The following is a 14326-nucleotide window of genomic DNA, read 5'->3' as shown; positions in this document are numbered from 1 at the left end:
TTCCTGGAATAAAGCCCACTTGGTCATGATGTATGATCTTTTTAATATGATGTTGGATTCTGTTTGCTAGAATTTTATTAAGGATTTTTGCATCTATGTTCATCAGTGATATTGGCCTGTAGTTTTCCTTTTTTGTGACATCTTTGTCTAGTTTTGGAATTAGGGTGATGGTGGCCTCATAGAATGAGTTTGGAAGTTTACCATCTTCTGCAATTTTCTGGAAGAGTTTGAGCAGGATAGGTGTTAGCTCTTCTCTAAATTTTTGGTAGAATTCCGCTGTGAAGCCGTCTGGTCCTGGGCTTTTGTTTGCTGGAAGATTTCTGATTACACTTTCGATTTCCGTGCTTGTGATGGGTCTGTTAAGATCTTCTATTTCTTCCTGGTTCAGTTTTGGAAAGTTATACTTTTCTAAGAATTTGTCCATTTCTTCCAAGTTGTCCATTTTATTGGCATATAGCTGTTGGTAGTAGTCTCTTATGATCCTTTGTATTTCTGTGGAATCTGTTGTGATCTCTCCATTTTCATTTCTAATTTTGTTGATCTGATTCTTCTCCCTTTGTTTCTTGATGAGTCTGGCTAATGGCTTATCAATTTTGTTTATCTTCTCGAAAAACCAGCGTTTAGTTTTGTTGATTTTTGCTATGGTCTCTTTTGTTTCTTTTGCATTTATTTCTGCCCTAATTTTTAAGATTTCTTTCCTTCTACTGACCCTGGGGTTTTTCATTTCTTCCTTCTCTATTTGCTTTAGGTGTAGAGTTAGTTGATTTATTTGATTTTTTTCTTGTTTCTTGAGGTACGCCTGTATTGCTATGAACCTTCCCCTTAGTATTGCTTTTACAGTGTCCCATAGGTTTTGGGTTGTTGTGTTTTCATTTTCATTCGTTTCTATGCATAATTTTATTTCTTTTTTGATTTCTTCTGTGATTTGTTGGTTATTCAGAAGCGTGTTGTTTAGCCTCCATATGTTGGAACTTTTAATAGTTTTTTTCCTGTAATTGAGGTCTAATCTTACTGCATTGTGGTCAGAGAAGATGGCTGGGATGATTTCAATTTTTTTGAATTTACCAAGGCTAGATTTATGGCCCAGGATGTGATCTATCCTGGAGAAAGTTCCATGTGCACTTGAGAAAAAGGTAAAATTGATTGTTTTGGGGTGGAAACTCCTGTAAATATCAATTAAATCTAATTTGTCTATTGTATCATTTAAAGTTTGTGTTTCCTTGTTAATTTTCTGTTTAGTTGATCTATCCATATGCGTGAGTGGAGTATTAAAGTCTCCCACTATTATTGTGTTATTGTTAATTTCCCCTTTCATACTTGTTAGTATTTGCCTTATATATTGTGGTGCTCCTATGTTGGGTGCATATATATTTATGATTGTTACGTCTTCTTCTTGAATTGATCCTTTGATCTTTATGTAGTGTCCTTCTTTGTCCCTTTTCACATCCTTTATTTTAAAGTCTATTTTATCTGAAATGAGTATTGCGACTCCTGCTTTCTTTTGGTCTCCGTTTGCATGGAATATGTTTTTCCATCCTTTCACTTTCAGCCTGTGTGTGTCCCTAGTTTTGAGGTGGGTCTCTTGTAGACAGCATATATAGGGGTCTTGTTTTTGTATCCATTCAGCAACCCTTTGCCTTTTGGTTGGGGCATTCAACCCATTTACATTTAAGGTAATTATTGATAAGTATGATCCCGTTGCCATTTACTTTGTTGTTTTGAGTTCGTGTTGAAACATCCTTTCTGTGTTTCCTGTTTAGAGAAGATCCTTTAGCATTTGCTGGAGAGCTGGTTTGGTGGTGCTGAATTCCCTCAGCTCTTGCTTGTCTGTAAAGCTTTTGAATTCTCCTTCATATCTGAATGAGATCCTTGCTGGGTACAGTAATCTGGGTTGTAGATTATTTTCTTTCATTACTTTAAGTATGTCCTGCCATTCCCTTCTAGCCTGAAGGGTTTCTATTGAAAGATCAGCTGTTATCCTTATGGGGATCCCCTTGTGTGTTATTTGTTGTTTTTCCCTTGCTGCTTTTAATATTTGTTCTTTGTGTTTGATCTTTGTTAATTTGATTAATATGTGTCTTGGGGTGTTTCGCCTTGGGTTTATCCTGTTTGGAACTCTCTGGGTTTCTTGGACTTCTGTGACTATTTCTTTCCTCAATTTAGGGAAATTCTCAACTATTATCTCCTCGAGTATTTTTTCATGGCCTTTCCTTTTATCTTCTTCTTCTGGGACTCCTATGATTCGAATGTTGGGGCGTTTCATATTGTCCCAGAGGTCCCGGAGGTTTTCCTCATTTCTTTTGATTCTTTTTTCTTTTTTCCTCTCTGCTTCGTTTATTTCCATCATTCTATCTTCTACCTCACTTATCCTATCTTCTGCCTCCGTTATTCTACTGTTGGTTCCCTCCAGAGTGTCTTTTATCTCCTTTATTTCATTATTCATTCTATATTGATTCCTTTTTATTTCTTCTAAGTCCTTGATAAACATTTCTTGCATCTTCTCAATCTTTGTCTCCAGGCTATTTATCTGTAACTCCATTTTGCTTTCAAGATTTTGGATCATTTTTATTATCCTTATTCTAAATTCTTTTTCGGATAGATTCCCTATCTCCTCCTCTTTTGTTTGGCTTTGTGGGCATTTCTCATTTTCCTTTACTTGCTGAGTATTTCTCTGCCTTTTCATCTTGTTTAGATTGCTGTGTTAGGCGTGGCCCTTCTGTATTCTGGTAGTATGAAGTTCCTCTTTGTTGTGGAGGTTCCTCACTGCGGTTGGGGTTGGACAGGTGGCTTGTCAAGGTTTCCTGGTTGGGGGAGCTTGTGTCGGTGTTCTGGTGGGTGGAGCTGGATTTCTGCTCTCTTGAGTGTAATGGAGTGACCAGTATTAATTTTTGAGATGTCTATGGATTTGGTGTGCCTCTGGGCAGCCTGTATATTGATGCTCAGGTCTATGTTCCTGCGTTGCTGGAGAATTTGCGTGGTATGTCTTGCTCTGGAACTTATTATCTCTTGGGTGGAGCTTGGTTTCAGTGAATTTATGGAGGCTATTGGATGGTCTCTTATTAATTAATGTTTCCCCTGGCTTTCAGTCTTATTCTTGCAGTAGCCTCAAGACTTCTCCTTCCATACAGCCTCAATAATAAAACTTTTAGGTTAATGGTGAAAACATTCTCCACAGTGAGGGATACCCAGAAAGGTTCACTGAGTTACATGGAGAGATGAGGTGGGGGGGGTGGGTTGAAGTGACCAGGAGGGGAAGAGGGGAATTCAAATGTGGAGAGAGCAATCTAGCCAGTAAGCACTTCCCTCTGTGCTTTCCACAGTTTGGAACCCTCAGAGTGATTCACAGAGATACATAGAGAGGGGGGAGGAAGGTAACAGAGGTGAGCATGAGTAGAAAGGGAGGAATTAAGAGGGGAGAGAGAGATCTGGGCAGTATCCTGTTCCTGAAGTGTTCTCCGGTACCCAGAACACCCTCAGAGATTCACAGAATTGGGTTGAGAAGAGAAGGAGGAGGGTGGGAGATAGAGGTTCCCTGGGGGAGAAGAAAGAGCATCAATAGGGGGAGAGAGTGATCAGGCCAGTGATCACACTCCTGAGTAAAAATGGGTCCTAAAGATTGGGTTCTTAAATGTACAAAGTTGATATCAAATATGTAAAACACAGATTAAAAATCTAGAGTAGAGGTTAGACTCTTATAAAACTTACAATCTAAAAAAAAAAAAAAAAAAAAAAAAGAAAAAAGGGAACAGTGTAAAAAGAAAAAAAAAAAGTAAAACAGTAAAAAAAGAAACAGTAAAAAAATGTAGAACAGGAAAAAAACATTAAAAAAAAAAAAACACAAAAGGTATAAGATATATGTATGTAGTTTGCTTCAAAAATAGGGTTTTTTTTTTTTTGCAAGTTAATAGTGTGTTATGAAAATGAAAGTTAAAGGTGTAATAGAGGACTTGAAGAAAAAGGAAAGAAGAGAAAAAAAATTTTTTTAATTAAAAAAAAAAAATTAAAAAAAAAATTAAAAAAAAAAAAAAAAAAAAATAATAGTAAAAAATATATATATCCCGGACTTTCTCTGGAGCTGTTGTGAGCAGTGTGGGATCTGCTCAGTTTTAGATAGATCCTTATTCCTGCTTATACTTTTCAAGATCTGTAGGTCCTTTTTAATGCAGTCGGTATTAGCTACAGGGATCTTAATCTGTTGGCCTGTCCCTTCCAAAGCACTTCCCTCTGTTTATTTGGCTTCTGTTTGGAGATCTCTTCAGTATCTAATTTCCGCCCTGCAACAAAGCGGTGGAGGTGATCTCTTTAGGTTCGCTTGTTCAATCGTGCTGTGGGGAGGAAGGAACACTGCAATTCTGGCGTGTGTGTGGTAAGCTCGCAGTGTCTCGGCCGCACTGGGTTCGCCCCCGCTCACGGCGTGTGTGCTTTCCCCGTCTACCCTGCTCAGGCTTCAGGTTACTCGGCCGGGGAGCGGGCCCTGAGCTGCGTGCACTTCCCAGGACTAAGCCGCTCAGGTTCAGGCTCCCGGTTACTCCACAAAGGCGCAGACTCGATTTTGCCCGCGGCTTGTGCCGTTCCCGGTCGGAGCTGCCCAGGCGGCCAGGAGTTTGGCGAGGGCGCTGTCCCCTGTTGGGGCGGTGCGGCTTATCACCTCCCTGGTCCCCGCCTCGGTTTACGGGCGCGCCCGGCTCCGGTGTGCTTTGTGTCGGTTCTGGGGAGCTGGTCTCTGGCTGCGACCCTCCCGGCTGCTGTCGACCCTCCGGGATCTCAGGCAGTCTTTGCTTAAAAACTGGGAGCCTGTTTGCAGTTTGGTAGGGGGTGCCCTCTCTGGAGCCGAGTTTGCCCCTTTCCGGCTCTAGCGGGCCCCGCCTGCCCGCTGTGTCCGGCGGGGGATGGCGCGGTCCGCAGCCGGCTAGCTCTCCTCTGGTATCGCTCAGTCCTTTGTTCTGTGAGCGGGCCGGCAGTGCCTTAGAGTTGGGCTTTTCGCGGGATAGTTCTCTCTCTCTCTCTTCGCTGTCTCACAGTTTAGGTTACTATCTCACGTTAGCTCCCTCAGATTGCCCTCGGGGCACTCGGGCCCGGTCCTTACCCTAGGCAATGCCGCCCGCTCCTCTCCGTTCAGCCCCCACTTGCTGGTGGCGGATGATGCGAGCGTCTGGGGTTCTTTGCTGGGAGTTGCTTTAGGCACGTAATCTGTCGATTTTATTTATTTTTTCCTCCCAGTTACGTTGCCCTCCGAGATAAAAAATCCTCCCCCACACCCGCCGGTGAGAGGGTTTCCTGGTGCTTGGAAATTCCTCCTCTTTTACGACTCCCTCCCCGGGACGGGTCTCCGTCCCTAACTCTTTTGTCTCTCTTTTTATCTTTTATAATTTCTCCTACCTCTTTTGAAGATAATGCGCAGTTTTTGTGAAAGCCTGACGTCCTCAGCCAGCCTTCAGAAGTAGTTTTGTGAAGTTTGGTCAGCGTTCAGATGTTCTTTCGATAAATTTGTGGAGGAGAGAGTGGTCTCCCCGTCCTATTCCTCCGCCATCTTCTGCTCTCCTCGGAGTAAGCATCTTTTAATTTCATGGCTGCAATCACCATCTGCAGTGATTCTAGAGCCCAAAAAAATAAAGTCTGACACTGTTTCCCCATCTATTTCCCATGAAGTGATGGGACCAGATGCCATGATCTTAGTTTTCCGAACATTGAGCTTTAAGCCAACTTTTTCACTCTCCTCTTTCACCTTCATCAAGAGGCTCTTCAGTTCTTCTTCACTTTCTTCCATAAGGGTGGTGTCATCTGCATATCTGAGGTTATTGATATTTCTCCCAGCAATCTTGATTCCAGCTTGTGTTTCTTCCATCCCAGCATTTCTCATGATGTACTCTGCATATAAGTTAAATAAGCAGGGTGACAATATACAGCCTTGACGTACTCCTTTTCCTATTAGGAACCAGTCTGTTGTTCCATGTCCAGTTCTAACTGTTGCTTCCTGACCTGCATATAGGTTTCTCAAGAGACAGGTCAGATGGTCTAGTATTCCCATCTCTTTCAGAATTTTCCACAGTTTATTGTGATCCACACAGTCAAAGGCTTTGGCATAGTCAATAAAGCTGAAATAGATGTTTTTCTGGAACTCTCTTGCTTTTTCGATGATCCAGCGGATATTGGCAATTTGATCTTTGGTTCCTCTGCCTTTTCTAAAACCAGCTTGAACATCTGGAAGTTCATGGTTCACGTATTGCTGAAGCCTGGCTTGGAGAATTTTGAGCATTACTTTACTAGCGTGTGAGATGAGTGCTAAAATACTAATATTTTGTGTTTAAAAATTCAGCCTTGTGCCTGGAGCAAACAGACTTTCACTCAAAGGCCCTTAAATTATGCTATTTGGGCTTGTATAGTCACTTATTTTCCAATTCTCTTGCTCATGAAAACCAAAGGCAATGACTTCCCCCCTTAATTAATTTATTCATTCAGCAAGTATGATTTATTGAGTCTGTCCTTATGCTGGACCCTGTGCTCATTCTGAGGTCCTAGATAAAGCATTGAGGAAGTCCCTATCCTTGTGGAACCTGTGTTCAGGGTGGGAAAAGCAGATATTAACAAATAATTACCATTATAGTGAATAGAACTTGTGCCAGGTGCTATACCTATGGGCCCCCCAAACTGCTTTTTAAATCAGTTTAATTATTTGCCATCCATGTGAGCTTTATATGTGCACCAGCACATTTAAGTTGAATGTACTACCTTTTTTCAAGAGTATGATGATATTCAGTAAAACTGTACCAACCAGCTCTACCACCAAAGAGAGCCCATGTTTGTTACCAAGTTCAAGCTGTACTGCTCACCACTCAGCAGGCCAATAAACCAAGGAACAATGTTCTGGGGCAAGGAATAGCAACTTTATTGAGAAAGTCAGCAGAGTGAGAAGATGGTGGACTTGTGTTCCAAAGAACCATCTTACTCAAGTTAGAATTCAGGCTTCTTTTATGCTAAAAGTATTGGGAGTGTGACTGGTTGTTGCAAAATTTTCAGTGCCAGAATCCTTTGCTCTTGCACTTGTCCACATTGATTTGATCACAGTGCTCTTATATACCACCAGCAAGACAAATGTTCTGTAACTTTTTATCCCTATATGAGTGGAAAAGTATTATAGCTTTGAAGGTCAGAGCCTTGAAAAGGGGCTATCCTGTGTATTTCAGGCTGTAGGCAACATTCTTTCACAAAAGTTGTAGAGTCAGCACAGACAACAGAGCACAAAGAAATAGATTCGATATGGAGGCAGGTTTGTTATTTTCTGTTTCATATTCATAGTATCTTCTTGTTCTTTTTTTTTTCTTAAGTCACTACAGACTTCCCTGATAGCTCAGTTGGTAAAGAATCCATCTGCAATGCAGGAGACCTGGGTTCAATTCCTGGGTTGGAAAAATCCCCTGGAGAAAGGAAAGCTACCCACTGCAGTATTCTGGCCTGGAGAATTCCATGGACTGTATAGTCCATGCGGTCACAAAAAGTTGGACACGACTGAGTGACTTTCACTTTCATGAGGAGCACATTTAACCTCTGAAATTCTGTTTTGCTTTTGTACTTTGTTGTTTAGATTTTTGATGCCTCTAAAGTAGTATATTTTCTCCCCCAGACACAAGAAGGGCACTCAAGTTAATCAGACTAATCTTATTAGTTTGAGGGTTAAAATAATGTAGTATATAAGATCCTGAACATGTGGCATTTCTATATACAAGTCTAACATCTGTTTTTGTTAAACCACCCTCACAGGGCAGAAAGTAGTTTGCAGTGCATAGTCTGGGAATTGGACTGTCTGTTACTCAGTTCTGTCATTTACTTCACTTACAAACCAGGTTATGAAAGGCAAGTAACCTTGAATACAATAAAAGAGCTGCAAGTAGAAAACAGAGCCCCTACACACACACAATGAAAAATAGATTCAGCTCTGGTTAAACAGAATTAGGAGTCGTCAGTTCTCTTCTTTGACATCTTTGTGGAATATTTGTTTTTAAGCCACAGCTTGTTTGCCATAATCATCCATCTGTTGATTGTATACTCAAGTGATGCCCTTACCATGTGTTATGGCTGACTCAGGAAGCTAAACAGAAGGTAGATTAAGTAGTTGCTAACTGTCCCTTTTGTCAGAAATTTGAGTTAGTTTCCCTTTTGCATGTTTGGATAGGTGGAGGTCCTTGGGGATCTGTGGCTTAAGTTATGTGCATTATTGCCTCTATTAATTTACCTTGTAAGCATAGATATGTAAAGGATGCACTTTGAAATGACTTGCGAGGTTTTTTTTTAATTTCCAGTTCAAAGGTAAAAATATGTCATAAAGCTTTATGATATCAAATGAAAATATCAGTCAGTTCAGTCGCTCAGTCATGTCCAACTCTTTGCCACCCCATGGACTGCAGCACACCAGGCCTCCCTGTTCATCACCAACTCCCGGAGCTTGCTCAAACTCATGTCCATCAAGTCGGTGATGCCATCCAACCATCTCGTCCTCTGTCATCCCCTTCTCCTGCCTTCAATCTTTCCCAGCATCAGGGTCTTTTCCAACAAATCAGTTCTTCATATCAGGTGGCCAAAGTATTGGAGCTTCAGCTTCAGCATCAATCCTTCCAATGAATATTCAGGACTGATTTCCTTTAGGATTGACTGGTTTGATCTCCTTGCAGCTCAAGGGACTCTCAAGAGTCTTCTCCAGCACCACAGTTCAAAAGCATCAATTCTTTAGCACTCATCTTTCTTTATGGTCCAACTCTCACATCTGTACATGACTACTGGAGAAATCATAGCTTTGACTCAGTCCTTTGTCATCAAAGTAATGTCTCTGCTTTTTCATATGCTGTCTAAATTGGTCATAGCTTTTCTTCCAAGGAGCAAGCATCTTTTAATTTCATGGCTTCAGTCACCATCTGCAGTGATTTGGAGCCTAAGAAAATAAAGTCTGTCGCTGTTTCCATTGTTTTCACATCTATTTGCCATGACGTGAATGAAGAAATCAAGTTGCTGATTAATCATTTTAGATGATTGTAGTTAATAAATGAAAATAATGACTTAATAAAAAGGTCACACACTTAAAGTCTTAAATGTATACTTTCCATGGTTTTCTAAGCATATGTGATCTGATCATATGCACATATACATATATGTAGATGATCAAGGATGTATGCGTATATATACATCCTTGCTCATCTATTGTCTTTCAGTACATTGTCATAATAAATATTAATAGCAGTTGGATATTGGACTCCTTTAGCAAAATCGGCCTCTAAATATCAAAGATGTGATTAAAAAGGTGCCTCTGGGACAACAGCAGAACATTTCAAGTACAGTCTCATGAGTCCCTCTCATTCCAGAGACTCAAAATAGCAACTGCCAATCCTTAACAGCCTACTCTGTACAATGAACTGTACTAGATAATACATATAGTTGCAAACATATAGATACACACACACGTCATTCACAACAACCCCTTAAGTTATGTATTCTTACTCTCCTTTCTTCAAGAAGAAAATGAAAGCTTTAGAGCTAACACAACATCTTTGACCCAAGATGATACAGCTGGTTAGTGATTGAGAAGAATGGTCCCTTCTTTTCCTTCTCCTCTTCTTGCTTCACCACTGTTTCTCACCTCCTACTGGGCCAGGTACCTGGGGTGGAGGAGCGTGAGCCCTGCTGGAACTGAGAGCACCTCCACTGTCACATGTAGGTAAAGAGAGTGTGGGATCTGCCCACCGAGGGAGAGAGGAGAGTGGAGGATAACCAGGAAAATGAACACATCTTCGCTGAATGATGGTTACCTTTCTTCAGGCATGTGGGGAAGGACTCTGTGTCCTGATGTATGTGTCTGTTCTTCACATATTCTTGATTTTATATGCACTCTTCATTCACATAATGTTACCATGTAGTACATTCTTTGAATCCAGCTAGGTTTGTGAAGTCGTCACAGACAATATTATACTTCTTTTCCTTTTTGTAGGGGCTTCCCTGGTGGCTCAGACAGTCAAGAGTCCTTTTTGTAGCTTACCTCAAACGGTGGTGGACACACCACTGGGGCTTAGTTCATTTCTGGAGCCTTTTTTTTCCCAAGGAAAGACTTCACTGACAAATTAAAATGCCTCGGGTAATCCATGTTATACAACTCATTGTTTCTGACCCTAAAACCATCGTTTAGTGTGTTTTCCAAGTGAATTAGAGCTTCACATTTGCCCTCCCATGAAAACCCATGGTTTTTACTTTCTAATCCATACAAGATTAGAAGAAGTGATCATAACCCCATCATCAACTTCAAAACCCCCTGAGACAGTCTCAGGCTTTTACTTGGGAAATCACCTGCTAATGTCAACAGATTGCTGAATTTCTTCTTATAGCAGAAACGACTTAGTGTCTAACCTTTATTTCTTGCTTTGTTTAACCACTTGGGTATCATTAGATTTAGATAATTCAGTTTTCTGATAGTTGCCTTAAAGTTTACAACACATATGTGAACTAATCTAAGTCCACTTTGAGAGGTCACTAGAACAAGGAATGTGTTCTTAATTAAGATTAATAACCTTATAATAGAGTATCCAGGTCTCCTGCATTGCAGGCGGATTCTTTACCAGCTGAACCACATGGGAAGCCCAGGAATACTGGAATGGGTAACCAATCCCTTCTCCAGGGGATCTTCCTGACCCAGAAATTGAACCAGGGTCTCCTGCGTTGCAGGCAGATTCTTTACCAACTGAGCTATCAGGGAAGCCCCTTCTAATGAGAAGTTTTCTGTAATTCTTACGCTTCTTTATCGGTATTTTTTTTTCCTCTGACTTCTTTCACAATTCTTTGTCTTTGGTTTTCTGCCAAAATAAAGATTTAATTATATTTAGGTGTGGATTGGGGATATTTATCCTGCTTGGCCTTCCCTTGTGGCTGGTAAAGAATCCGCCTGCAATGTGGGAGACCCGGGTTCGATCCCTGGGTTGGGAAGATCCCCTGGAGAAGGGAAAGGCTACCCACTCCAGTATTCTGGCCTGGAGAATTCCATGGACTATACATGGGTTGCAAAGAGTCGGACACGACTGAACAACTTTCACTTTCACTCTGATATTCTTTGAGCTTCCTGCACCAGTGGTTTGGTATCTGTCCTTAATCTCGGAAAGTTCTCAGTCTTTATTACTGTGAATATTTCTTCTGCTCTGTTCTCTCTTCCTTCTCTTTCTAGTACTCAAATTATGTGTATATTACTTTTGTCCTAGTTTTTGAATATTCTCTTCTATTGTTTTCATTCTTTCTCATTTTAGCTTGAGTTTCTTTCAATCTTTCTTCAAATGTACTTATTCTTTCTTGTCATGTCAAGCTCGTTGACAGCCCATCAAAGAAATTCTTCATTTCTGTTACACCTTTTCATTTCGTGCATGTCTTTTTGACTCCTTCTTAAGCGATTTTTTTTTACTTCCCTGGTGGCTTAGATGGTAAAGCGTCTGCCTACAATGCAGGAGACCCGGGTTCAATCCCTGGGTCAGGAAGATCTCTTGGAGAAGAAAATGGCAACCCACTCCAGTATTCTTGCCTGGAAAATCCCGTGGACAGAGGAACCTGGTAGGCTACAGTCCATGGGGTCGCAAAGAGTTGGACACAACTGAGCAACTTCCCTTTCTTTCTTTGAAGAGCTTTGCCTTTCTGCCTGCATTATTCATCTGTGTGTTGTCCACTTCTTCCATTAGAGGCCTTAACATCTTAATCATAGTTGTTTTCAACTCCCTGTTTGATAATTCAAACATTTGTATCATACCTGAGTCAGATTCTGACGCTTGCTTTATCTCTTCATAGTGTGCTTTTCTTGCCTTTTGACATGACCAGTAATTATCTGCTGAAAGTTGGACATGTTCTACATGCAATAGGAACTGATGTAGGCCTTTAATGTGAGGATATATGTTGATCTGACAAGGAGTTGGGCTTGTGTTTAAGTGTTTAATGTTTGCTGTAGCTGAAGATGCCAGACATTGCAGATTCCTCTAGTTTTCTTGATTTTTGTCTCCATTCCTGACTGTGGGCTAACCACTCCTCCTCAGAGAGAATCCATGTCTTGAAACTCTTTCAGCTGCCCCCCACCGTCATGTATTAGAGGCTAGCTGGTACGGTGGTAAGGTTAATGTGGTGTGGGGGTGACAGTGATCTTCTGATCAAATCTCAGTCTTCCTGTGACTGTTCTTTCCCTATTCAGTGAGACAGACTGGAGTCAGAGGAATGCCCCCCACCCCCCATGGCTGCAGGATAGGTACTAGCAAAGTCCTTCCCTTGGAGGGCAGACTTTTGCTGTGGAGAAAGCTCTGGACATTTTTCACAATGCTTACTCTTCCCCTCCCTCTGCCAGAGCCACAAGGGGATCCTCACCTTGAGGACCTGGTAGGGTTCTTAAAGATAACCATCAGGAAAATCTGTCAGATTTCATGCCCCTGGAGTTTCTGATTCTCACACTAGTCTACACCCCATTTATATAACAGCAAATTCATCAAAAGCGCTTCCCAGGTGGCACTAGTGGTAAAGAATGTGCCTGCCAATGTAGGTAGATGAAAGAGATGCAGATTTGATCCCTGGGTGGGGAAGATCCCATGGAGGAGGACACGGCAACCCACTCCAGTATTCTTGCCTGGAGAATCTCATGGACAGAGAAGCCTGGTGGGCTACAGGCTGTAGGGTCGCATAGAGTCGAACACAACTAAAGCGACTTAGCTCACACAGCATGCATCAAAATTGCTGTCTCAATATTCCTACTGGTTTATTGTTCCAGCAGCTTCTACTCCAGGTAAGCAGATTGGGTTGTAACTTCTGGACTTGCCTATCTGTCCAGGTATCAGGGAGGTTCTTTGCTCTGTGACATCCATTCTCTGATGGAGCCAAGAAAATGTGTTGACTTCAGTTTGCCCAGATTTTTCTTATTGTGAGAATGGGAGTCATAACTTTCAAGCCCTTTACATGTTTGAACTGAAAAAAAAAAGAAGTCTTGACCTTTATATCTTAAAACAGTAAATTGTATAGCAATTATTTCAATTAGTTACTTCCCTTTTAAATAGATAAAAATTTATAAATTTAAATAGATAAAAATAGATAAAAGAGATAGCAGCAACAATCAACAGATATGGATATGCCATTAATATCATCAGCAATAAATTCACTTTCTAATTCCTTCAGTCATTTCATCCTGCTTTCATATACATTCAAAACTGTTGCTTGAAGTAGAAGCTGTGATTATTTCTGATAAAGCAATTGGCGTTTAGAGTAACCAAGTGATCCAAGAGCACAAAGCTAGTTAGTTGTTGCAGAACCAGAGCTTCAGCCTAGGCCATGATGACAAGAATTTATTTTAAAAGGCATGAAGCCCCCATTTTGATATTTCCCTTCTGTAGTGCATACCTCCAACTGCCATATTTTCAAATGGTGACAATGGCTGCAGGCTGTTCTTTTGAGAAAATTGGATGGAAGGAGAAGGAAAGAAAGAGGGTGGTAACTGTATGCTCAAGGCTGGATTTTTGTTGAATTTTTACAGGGGGAAGATTTGAATAACACATATGGTTTGAAGTGCCCAAGCTTCAGAGCAGTAGAGTTTGAGGAGACTGAGTGAATGATGAGTTAAACCATAAGAAGCTGAAGGGGACAGGTTAGGATGGATGACAAATCACTCTTGTTTTGAGGAGGAGGAACCATATCCTGGAGGACTAGAGGGGGAGGAGGCAGAGGAGTTGTAATTTGGACAGGATGGCAACCCACTCCAGTGTTCTTGCCTGGAGAATCCCATGGACAGAGGAGCCTGGCGGGCTACGGTCCATAGGGTAGCAAAGAGTCGGGCATGACTTAGCGCCTAAACAACAACATAAAGGTGAGGGATGGTGGTGCTAGTGGTAAAGAACCTGCCTGCCAATGCAGGAGACATAAGAGACGCGGGTTCAATCCCTGCGTCGGGAAGATCCCCTGGAGGAGGGCAGGGCAACCCACTCCAGTGTTCTTGCCTGGAGAATCCCGTGGACAGAGGGGCCTGACGGGCTATAGTGTCCATGAGGTGGCACAGAGTCGGACACGACCGAGGCGACTTAGCATACACACTTGATAGTGTGCACAGGGTGGGTTCTCTGGCAGCCAAGTCAGAAGTAGAGGACGGAGTACAAGATGTTCATGGAGATGTGCACCTGAGAAACAGACCCAGATCGGGCCAAGTGAGAGGCTGCACTGCCATGTGAGCAGAGACTCGGGAGCAAGTGTCGACCGACAGCAGCTCACGTTGGGACAAAATGTTGGGCAGGTCCACCTGCCCTTCACCCAGACAGCAGGTTCAGGGGTCCTGGGGAAGATGTGACCT

The 14326-nt window shown here is 41.8% G+C and overlaps 1 protein-coding gene and 1 non-coding gene across 7 annotated transcripts in view; both read left to right on the top strand.

The window, feature by feature from the left end:
- PRKN (parkin RBR E3 ubiquitin protein ligase) overlaps positions 1 to 14326 on the top strand; it is a 1216903-nt gene that overhangs the window by 979426 nt on the left and 223151 nt on the right. The gene's annotated exons all lie outside the window — the stretch shown is intronic.
- TRNAC-ACA (transfer RNA cysteine (anticodon ACA)) lies at positions 11427 to 11499 on the top strand. Its single transcript has one exon. It is a non-coding gene; the product is annotated as a tRNA-Cys (tRNA).

Source organism: Giraffa tippelskirchi, chromosome 9, assembly GCF_054371585.1.
Source record: "Giraffa tippelskirchi isolate mGirTip1 chromosome 9, T2T-mGirTip1v1.2.pri, whole genome shotgun sequence".
NCBI classification, from domain to species: domain Eukaryota; kingdom Metazoa; phylum Chordata; class Mammalia; order Artiodactyla; family Giraffidae; genus Giraffa; species Giraffa tippelskirchi.
The sequence above is the reverse complement of the archived record's forward strand: the minus strand, read 5'-3'. Positions and strand labels throughout refer to the sequence as shown.